The sequence below is a fragment of the Balaenoptera musculus genome, chromosome 16 (assembly GCF_009873245.2).
Source record: "Balaenoptera musculus isolate JJ_BM4_2016_0621 chromosome 16, mBalMus1.pri.v3, whole genome shotgun sequence".
NCBI classification, from domain to species: Eukaryota; Metazoa; Chordata; class Mammalia; order Artiodactyla; family Balaenopteridae; genus Balaenoptera; species Balaenoptera musculus.
In genome coordinates this window covers 35,993,425-36,003,524 of record NC_045800.1, presented here as the reverse complement: position 1 = coordinate 36,003,524, position 10,100 = coordinate 35,993,425, and the positions used below count along the sequence as shown (strand labels likewise).

Here is a 10,100-nt window from a genome sequence, read left to right as displayed (position 1 = left end):
GGTTCTTCGTTGCTACATGGAGGCTTTTCTCTAGTTCTGGCCAGTGAGGGCTACTCTTCATTGCGGTGTGCGGGCTTCTCATTGCAGTGGCTTCTCTTTGTTGCAGAGTACAGGCTCTAGGTGCATGGGCTTCAGTAGTTGTGGCTCATGGGCTCTAGAGCGCAGGCTCTGTAGTTGTGGTGCACGGGCTTAGTTGCTCCATGGCATGTGGGATCTTCCCAGACCAGGGCTCGAAGCCATGTCCCCTGCATTGGCAGGCAGATTCTTAACCACTGTGCCACCAAGGAAGTCCCTGGAGTTTAATTTAGACACTTCAATTTACATGTGATGGGATAAAAATTATGAATGTTTGGGAGATCACAGCATTCTCTCTCCACCTTTGTCCACTCAGCTCCTTAATTCTCCCTCACTTTCTGTGAAAAAAATGGGGAAAAAAATCCGACTCTCATGAGAAAAGCCATTAGTAAAGAACACAAGCCTCCTTCCTTAGGGTGCTTTGTGGGACTTGGGGGTGAGTGGGACTCCTCTGGAGCCTTTGTAGAGCTACACGTGGAGAGAGAAGAGAGGGGACCCAGGGACCAGGGCAACAGAGACAGGGCAGAAAAAAAAAAACTGCAAAGAATTTAAGGGTCCTAAAAATAGAAGAGGACAGGAGATTTTAATGAATTTCTAAGAACTAGGTTTGGGGATCTGCTTAAATGTTTGTGAGAGAGTGAAGTGTAAAAACTAAAACTCCTGTGTGAATCATGCTACCAGCTCTCACCTCCCCTGGGCAGGACTGCAGAGGGCATACCTTGATGGGAGTTACTCAGACAGGCTCTGCGTGCGGGTCCTCGGTGTGGATTCTGACTCCTAACTCCCATCCCCTCCTCCCCAGATAACGAAGAGACACATCAGGAGTGACGACTGAGACTCTCTGTCCTGCTTCCCAGGGAATTCTGTTCTTTCTCTCTCACTCTGATTCCTCACCTTCTCATCTTCCTCTTTCTCACCCTCTCTGCTCACGTCTGCTTCTCACGCACACTGGCTGCATCCTGGTATCGGTGTTGCCTAAACAGAGTTGCCCCAACATACATTGTAGTTTCAGATGTGGTCACTTATACTCCCATCTTCAAGGCTGTGCACAAATCAGACCCTTATTTATTGAACACATATTCACTAAGTGCCAGCTGCGTGGCCAGCGTGGCAGAAGGTAAGCAGGATAGACACAGTGACACATCCCTGGCCTCACAGAACCTATACTCCATCAGGGAATGAGGTGTAATTTTAAAAGCAAGAGGTTTTTTTAAGTATTACCTTCAATATAGGGCAAGAATAGGGTGCACACTGCAAAGCCTCACAATCACAGAAAACTGCCTGAGGAAGTGACATTGAAGTTGAAATTGGTGATGCTAGAAAGGGTATTTTAGCAGGGAGGGAAAGTATGTTGGAAGCCTGGTAAGGAGAGCAAAGAATACTCAAGGAACTAAAAGAAGTTCAGCATGCCTGGAGAATAGTGCTTGAGGGGAGGTATGGACTAAGACAGTGACAGAGGTCAGGAAGGGCCAGGTCTGGGTTTTGAAGCTATATTAAGGAATCTGAGCTGCATACAAGGGCAAAAAATCCCCCTGCAGCTGCACTATCCAATAGTGTGGCTATTTTGGTGATGATTGGAATGCTGTATATCTGCTCCATTCAATATGGTAGCCACTAGCCTCATGTGGCTATTGAGCACTTAAAATGTGGCTAATTTAACAGAGGTACCGAATTTTTAATTTTAGTTAATTTAAATAGGCAAATGTGGCTAGTGGCTACCCAAATTGGACAGCACAGCCCTACAGTGTTATAATCACAGGACATTTACACACATGTACATTTGTTGGCACATGTATGGACACCTACGTAACGGAAACGGTTTTATATTTGCACATGATTATACACCCTCATACCTCAAGAATTCACATATAGATACAACTAGACACAATTGCATGAAACAGACCCTTACCTATTCTTATGGAAGGATAAGAACAATGAAAATTGAAATTGGAAAGAGTACATGGGTCAGTCTAAGGAGATTTGACACAGGAAGAATTGGAGCAAAAAGGATACGGGTGGGTCGGAAAATAAACTGAATTGGGCATGATATTATTTAACTGAAAACAAGAATAAAGGAAAGAAAATCCAATGACACCACCAGTGGTTTGGGAATCTAAACTTTGTTTCCTTTGTTCTTTTAATCACAAATGATGCACATCCTTCTAAGGCAAACTCGAACTAATAGGATGGCCATGATGACTGGGAAGAATTCCAAGGGACATAGACAGAGTAGAGGAAGAAAGCACTTCTTAACAAGGACGACCTGATTCTCTAACTGACATTCATCCACCAAGAAGAATTTAGGCACTCTGGTTTGCAGCAGAAATATTTAATTCAAAGGTATTAAAATTATATGAGATGGAATAGATGAAGTTCTAGCTATCAGAATTATTAGTTTACCTGAAAGCTTTACCATCCCATGGACTAGAATATTGCCTTTTTCCTTGTTGAAAAGGTAACTAAATTCTACACACATGAACTAAACAATAACTCCTCCATCTAATAAGTGGTATAATGGTTACCATCTGGAGATGTTATGATTCGTTTTCCAGTGCTCATCTCATCCATCTAAGTCTCTGGATGGCTACCCTTTACCAATACTGGCCTTGCAGTTCTGTCAATGTGCTATGCTCCTTCCTGCCTCTGAGTCTTTGCACATGCTGTTCCCCCTACATGAAACACTCTTCCCAATCTCTTGCTAAGTTAGCTTATGCACATCCTTCGGATCTCAACTTACACACCACTGCCTCGGGAATGTCATCTCTAATCCATCCCAATTCTCCCAGATTAGATCAGTTCTTCCTCTTTCATGTTATCATAGCATCCCATTCTTCTCTTTTATAGCACATTTCCCAGTTATAATTACCTAATTTTGTCATCATTATTATTATTATTTTTTTGGCTGCTTGGTCTTCGATGCTGCGTGGGGGCTTTCTCTAGTTGCGGTGAGCGGGGGCTACTCTTCGTTGCAGTGCGCAGGCTTCTCATTGCGGTGGCTTCTCTTGTTGCAGCGCACGGGCTCTAGGCACGCAGGCTTCAGTAGTTGTGGCACACGGGCTCAGTAGTTGTGGCTCACGGGCTCTAGAGCGCAGGCTCAGTAGTTGTGGCATAGGGGCTTAGTTGTTCCGCGGCATGTGGGATATTCCTGGACCAGGGCTCGAACCCATGTCCTCTGCATTGGTGGGCGGATTCTTAACTACTGCGCCACCAGGGAAGCCCTTATTTGTGTCATTATTGGCACAAATTTAATTTAATTTTATCTTGTCCTCAGGATTGTTAGCTCCATGAGGTCAGATATTGTAATCTGCCTTATTCATCATTTATTTTGTCCCCAGGATTTAGTACAGGTCCTGGCAAATAGTAGATGCTCAATAAATATTAATTAAATGTTCAGTACATGAATGAATGTATTTAAATTTCTTCACTTTAGATTTACTTATCTAATTCCTCCCTCCCTTCCTTCCATCTTGCTGTATCGTAAACGACATCATTATATATTCTATACAATGGTAAACAAGTAGAACGAAACCCTAAGCCCTGTACATGGTTGATTAATTCTAATATTCCTTGTTCAGTTCCATTTAAGATCTGATAGACCATCTGGTGGTAAGTCATTAAGCTGCAGCAGCTATAAACATGTTCAGTCCCAGCATGAACCTGGTCTGACATCCAACCAGTCTTCTGGACGTCGCAGAAATGCCTCCATCTATTTCAGAAATGTGCTTACTACAGAAAGACACTTTGCTATATTTATGAGATACTGAATTTCCAGGTGCCTTTCATCAATAGAAAATACACATTCTCTTTTTACCTGAAGGAAAGAGTGATGTGACTGGCTGTGAATTTGGGAGTGAGGAAAATAAGATGGCTCTCAGAGAATTATTTTAATCAGAAATGTGCTAACTTACCTTAGAGAGAATGGCTTGCAGACAGTTAGCCTTGATTTTAATAATAATTATGGAAAAATTTTAAATACATGATGGTCAAAGGGGATTAATCAGAGGTGGGGACAGAAAGGAATCAACAGACACCAATAAAGGAGGTGTTTGTTGCCCTCACACAACAGACCTTGAGGAGCTATAGTTTCATTGGCAGAACCTGTTCTCCCTTGAGAGAGGGTTGATCAGCTATCTACATCCATGGAGATTAAACACCTATTTCATCTAACTCCTTGTTTTGAATCCAATCACCAAGCTACCTTAATTTGGTTTCTTACATATGTCTGTCTACTGGGAGAGAGTACGTTAATCTTGTCAATATGCACACCCCTTTTGGCCTAACAGTTACATTTCCCATTGGAAAGACAGGCATTGGTACATCAGTCTTGGGAACTTGGTTAACCTGAGTCCCCCCCACCCCTGCCGAGAGGCACATCCTCTACTCCGGTTGTTGAGAATCAGGTGGCAGAGCATGGACAGCTGAGGCCAGCCCTAAAGCCTGGTGCATCCACCACAGGGCTGCCCTGGCAAGCTTCCCAAAGAGTCGCCTCGCCTCTCCCCTCTCCTGGCAAAACTCCAGCCTTGCCCCACACGATTTCTGTCCAAATTTCAAATGGAGACTAGGGGAAGTGAAATGTCTGTTAAAACTGGACACACTGTCTTAGAGATCCTTTTGAAGATTTCAATTATGAGACATGAAATTCAAGTCATACTATGGTGATGAGAACTAATGCCTCAGGAAAGAAAATGAAAATTGGGAGGAGGACAGGAGAAGGAGTGTGGAAGGAAAGAAGAAGGGGCTAATATCCCCATGTGAGGAACTGTGGAGACAAAAGACACTGTGTCAGAGTTGAGGAGAAATGTGGTGGCATATAAGGAAGTTACATGAATAAGCAATAAAAGAGGTAAAAATAGAGTAACTGCACTGTGATAGATACATAGATGAAGAAAGAACTAAAAATAGTAACTACATTGTAGTAGATAAATACATGGACTGAGAAAGTAAAATGAATCAAATCCAGCTTTATCCTAGCAGGGGGCCAATAGATCATGAAAGTAGAAGGATGTATTTAGAGATCTAGGGGTAAACAGAAAGTATAGCTTTAAAAGTTCTAAGTGGTTACCTCTGGAACTGTGACTGTATAAGAAAGGTTGGGGCAAAGGAAATTTTTTTATGTTATTATTGTTATTATTTGATTTTTGATCATGTGCATTTTTTTGATTCATTCATTCAACAAATATTTATGAAGTACCACCTATGTACAAGGCAGAGTCTAGGCACTGGAGATACAGCACTAAACATGGATAAAAAATCCTGCCTTCAAAAACATAGTAGAGGAGACAGAAAATAAACAAGTAAAATATATGGTATGTCATATGATGTTAGGTGCAATCGAGAAAAATAAAGCTCTTTTATATCAGGTGAGAGATTTGAACACAGACAGGAAGGAGGTAAGAGAGGGAACCACGTGGATTCCCGAGGGAAGAGTGTTGCAGGCAGAGGGAACAGCCAGTGCAAAGGCCCTGGGGTAGTAGTGCCTAGTGAGTGTGAAGAACAGCAAGAGGCTAATGTAACTGGAATGGAGTGAGTGAGGAGACTCAATCAGAAAAGACAGTGGTGGTGGAATGGGGGGAGGGACACACTGTATAAGGCTTTGTAGCTATAGTCAGATTCTGACTTTTACTCTGAGTGAAGTAGGGAGCCCATTGAAGGTATCTGAGCGGAAAAGTAACATGTAACAAGGGTTTGGGGTTTTTTTTTGTTTTTTTTAATAAAGTGTTTTGTTTTTTGTTTTTTTAAAAAATTATTTTATTTATTTATTTATTTATTTTTGGCTGTGTTGGGTCTCCGTTTCTGTGCGAGGGCTTTCTCTAGTTGCGGCGAGCGGGGGCCACTCTTCATCGCGGTGTGCGGGCCTCTCACTATCGTGGCCTCTCTTGTTGCGGAGCACAGGCTCCAGACGCGCAGGCTCAGTAGTTGTGTTTCACGGGCCCAGTTGCTCCGTGGCATGTAGGATCTTCCCAGACCAGGGCTCGAACCCGTGTCCCCTGCATTGGCAGGCAGACTCTCAACCACTGCGCCACCAGGGAAGCCCCTGGTTTTTTTTAATTATTCTGACTTTTTGTGAATTGGCTTTTTGGAGATAATCAAGGGAAGGAACAAAGGGACAAAAAAGGAAGATGAACAGTTGAAAAAAAAAATTGCTATAAAGAAATGCAGTGGTAAAAAAAAACTCTCCTCCTAATCTATCATTTAATAAAAAGGTATGTTTTCTCATTTTTAACATGTAAATGTCTTTAAGTGTCTTTCATGACACAGTGGAAGAACTTTCTACAGTTGCCCTTGGAGGTTCTTTAAACATGCTTGCTCTCAGTGGTCATTCATCTTCCCCCACTGCACCTGGGGAGGGGTTTCTAGAAGTTGGAGACTTGATCAGCTCCTCAGATATCCCAACCTCCTCCCTTGACTTTGAGTCGTAGATATTTCTGTCTCTGTGGTTCCCAAACCTGGCTGAACATCAGAATCACATGCGAGAGCTTTTTACAAATATAGACTCCTGGGCCATCCTCCCAAGAGATTCCAAATATTTTGGTTCGAGGTGGGATCTAGGCAGGGATGCACCAGGGGCTGGGTGTCGGGAGCGGTACACCCAGGTGTAGAAGGTGAGTGGGGAGCATTGTCTTTAGAGAATTAAAGAACGATAATAGAACCAACAAAAAGTCAGCCTGCTTTTGATTACCACCATGTGCTGACAGCTCCAAACAACGTCAGTGAGAAAATACCTCTCCTCCGAAACCTTTTCTTGGTCTACGTTCTAAGCACTTGCTGTTGAGTTTAAGTAATATTTACTCAAGCTTCAAACTGCACATTTTTATTACTTACCCTTTAGTAAATGTCGTATTCGGCATGCACATTAATTTACTGAACTCCCAGTGATACAGTCAGCCCCCAACACACAGTCTCACCTACACATGCTCATTCCCAGAGAAGATTTTTAACGGTTGGAGTCCGAGGCTTGCTTTGGGTTCAGTTCATGTCTCCAGCACCTATAGTACATTTACCTGCATTTATTCAAAATAAATAAGAATCACTCATGATAATAGCCTGAGTTAAGACAAAGGAAAAGAACCTGAATTACATCAAATTTGCCATTCTGTGTAATCATCTGGAGTTTTTATTTGTATTTCAAATTTGAAATGGTGAAATAGAGTGTAAATTATGAAGTACAACATGCTATTTTGGAATGGGAAAATTTTATTCTGTACGTGAAACTATTCTATTGAATAATATTTTAAAATTGAAAGTTGTTATTTCTAATTAACTATAAATAAAAATGAGTCAAGAAAATAATGTTATTTTATATATAACATTATTTTTAACTTTATTATATATACATTATGTATAACATATATTACATATAATATGACTTTTATATATGTTATATAACATAATCAGTTATTGTTGATTACATAACTACTATTTAAATAATTTTGTCACATAGAGGAGGGAGATTTTTATCTGCTCCAGGTGTCAGATGTGCTAGATTCATCATTGGATCTAGAGGTCTTTATCTCTTAAAAGTTCCCCAGGTGATTCTCAGATGCAGCCAGGTGCGGGAAACACAACCTGTAGCACGTGTATCACTTGTTCTCTTTTTCTATATTCCCCATCCTCCTTCCCTACACTCACTCAACCCCCAGTTTTCACTACATTAGGTCCACTGAGGACTCTAGATGAAGGGGTGCTAATTAAAACTCTTGGTGCTTCTAGGCAGTGGTGTGCTGGAAAACACTTAATAACCAGCTCTCTGGGGGATTTATAATATTTACGGATTTCCACAGTGTAAAATACCGCGAACCACCAATGAATCTCAACCTCTGTGGGAAGTTCCCGCAAATTTAACAACCATCTCTCACAAGCTTGTAGGAGTCAACTGCAGCACACCACTGCCCCCAGGGGTTCCTAAGACATTCTGCTAGAAGGATAATGGATGCCCAAGGAAGAGTGTTGTTCATTGTTTAGAAACTATAAAGTCTCGGTTTTCTGAATTCTTTCTTAAATTTGTGAGTGCATCTTTTAACTTAGACTACTCTTACATACACTCTCCCAACAAGGGTCAAGAATAACAACCCTCCATGTTCCTTTCTGTATCCACTTTATGTGACACATGACAGCCCCATATTCAGAAGCATTTGGGGATGAAAAGTTGACTGGCTAGCAATCTGTTGTGGCAGCCCACAGGCTCTTTTTTCTCCCCCTAAGTTTCTAAGTAACGGAGAGAATTTATGCTGCTTCCTCCATCCCCAGCCAGCCTGCTCTTTCATATAACTCAGTTTAAGCCTTTTTTCATTCCTTTTTTTTTTTTTTAATCTGTATACTGGCTTAAGTGATTTACTTTCCAATTGTGAATTTCTCTTTCCTATAGATTCTTGCTTCTCTTCATGAAGTCTTTCTTCGTTCTTTCCTCTTGGAAGGAGGTGCTAAGAGATGAGGCACCTTCCCATCCTGATTTTGAAGCATAAGCCATAGCCAAGCAGACCTGGGTCCAAGTCCCAGCTCTTTCCACTTACCTGATGTGAGACCATTTACCCACTCCGAACCTCAGGGTAGTCGCTACCTCTTAGGGTTGTTGTGAGATTTAAATGAGATGATACTAGCAAAGTGTATTGCCTGTGTCTGAAATATAGCCTCAGCCTGTGCTATTATTCTTCGAATTACCTTGATGAGTATTACTGTAATTAGTCCCCTAGACTTTCCAGTTACCATGGGAATGAATAGCTGTGATGCTGATGTTCAGTGAGATACATACTCAGCTGGACTGAATCCAGCTGAAGGATCTTTTCCTATTGCTCAGTCCTTCCACTTATAATTACTTACCAAGCATTGTTTAGAAGCAATCCTAATGTATATTTTCTCTGTATTGCTTTGTATAAACAAAGTCTCAGTACGTAATTCCTTCTTATTACTTAACTGTTCACGTACGGTGCTTTGTTTTCTTAAGTATTTTGTGAAAACACAGGAGCCAAGTCTCATTCCTCAGTGAGCACCTTCAAGACATTTAGCAGAAGTGCCTTGTATGAAGTGAGTGTTCAGTAAATATTTGGTTGACTACGTTGTTTATAGAAAATGTTTGCACTGCACCTTTGTTGGCTTGCTTTGGTGCTGTAATTCTGTAATATTTCCTTATTCTTTTTTTTTAACATCTTTATTGGAGTATACTTGCTTTACAATGGTGTGTTAGTTTCAGCTTTACAACAAAGTGAATCAGCTAACATATACATATATCCCCATATCTCCTCCCTCTTGCGTCTCCCTCCCACACTCCCTATCCCACCCTCTAGGTGGACACAAAGCACCAAGATAATCTCCCTGTACTGTGCGGCTGCTTCCCACTAGCTATCTATTTTACGTTTGGTAGTATATATAAGTCCATGCCACTCTCTTATTTCATCCCAGCTTACCCTTCCCCTCCCCGTGTCCTAAGTCCATTCTCTACGTCTGTGTCTTTATTCCTGTCCTGCCCCTAGGTTCTTCAGAACCTTTTTTTTTTTCTTAGATTGCATATATATGTGTTAGCATAAGGTATTTATTTTTCTCTTTCTGACTTACTTCACTCTGTATGACAGTCTCTAGGTCCATCCACCCTACTACAAATAACTCAATTTTGGTTTTTTTATGGCTGAGTAATATTCCATTGTATATATGTGCCACATCTTCTTCATCCATTCCTCTGTCAATGGACACTTAGGTTGCTTCCATGCCCTGGCTATTGTAAATACAGCTGCAATGAACACTGTGGTACATGACTCCTTTTGAATTACGGTTTTCTCAGGGTATATGCCCAGTAGTGATATTCCTGGGTCATATGGTAGTTCTATTTTTAGTTTTTTAAAGGACCTCCATACTGTTCTCCATGGTGGCTGTATCAATGTACATTCCCACCAACAGTGCAAGAGGGTTCCCTTTTCTCCACACCCTCTCCAGCATTTATTGTTTGTAGATTTTTTGATGATGGCCATTCTGACCTGTGTGAGGTGATACCTCATTGTAGTTTTGATTTGCATTTCTCTAATGATTAATGATGT

General features: G+C 41.3%; 1 long non-coding RNA gene across 1 annotated transcript; it reads right to left on the bottom strand.

Moving 5' to 3' along the window:
• Positions 1-335: 335 nt before the first annotated feature.
• On the bottom strand, positions 336-7,062 carry LOC118882528. Its single transcript, XR_005016789.1, has 3 exons — positions 6,981-7,062; positions 970-1,050; positions 336-413 (listed from the first exon to the last, which is right to left on the bottom strand). It is a non-coding gene; the product is annotated as an uncharacterized LOC118882528 (long non-coding RNA).
• Positions 7,063-10,100: the final 3,038 nt, after the last annotated feature.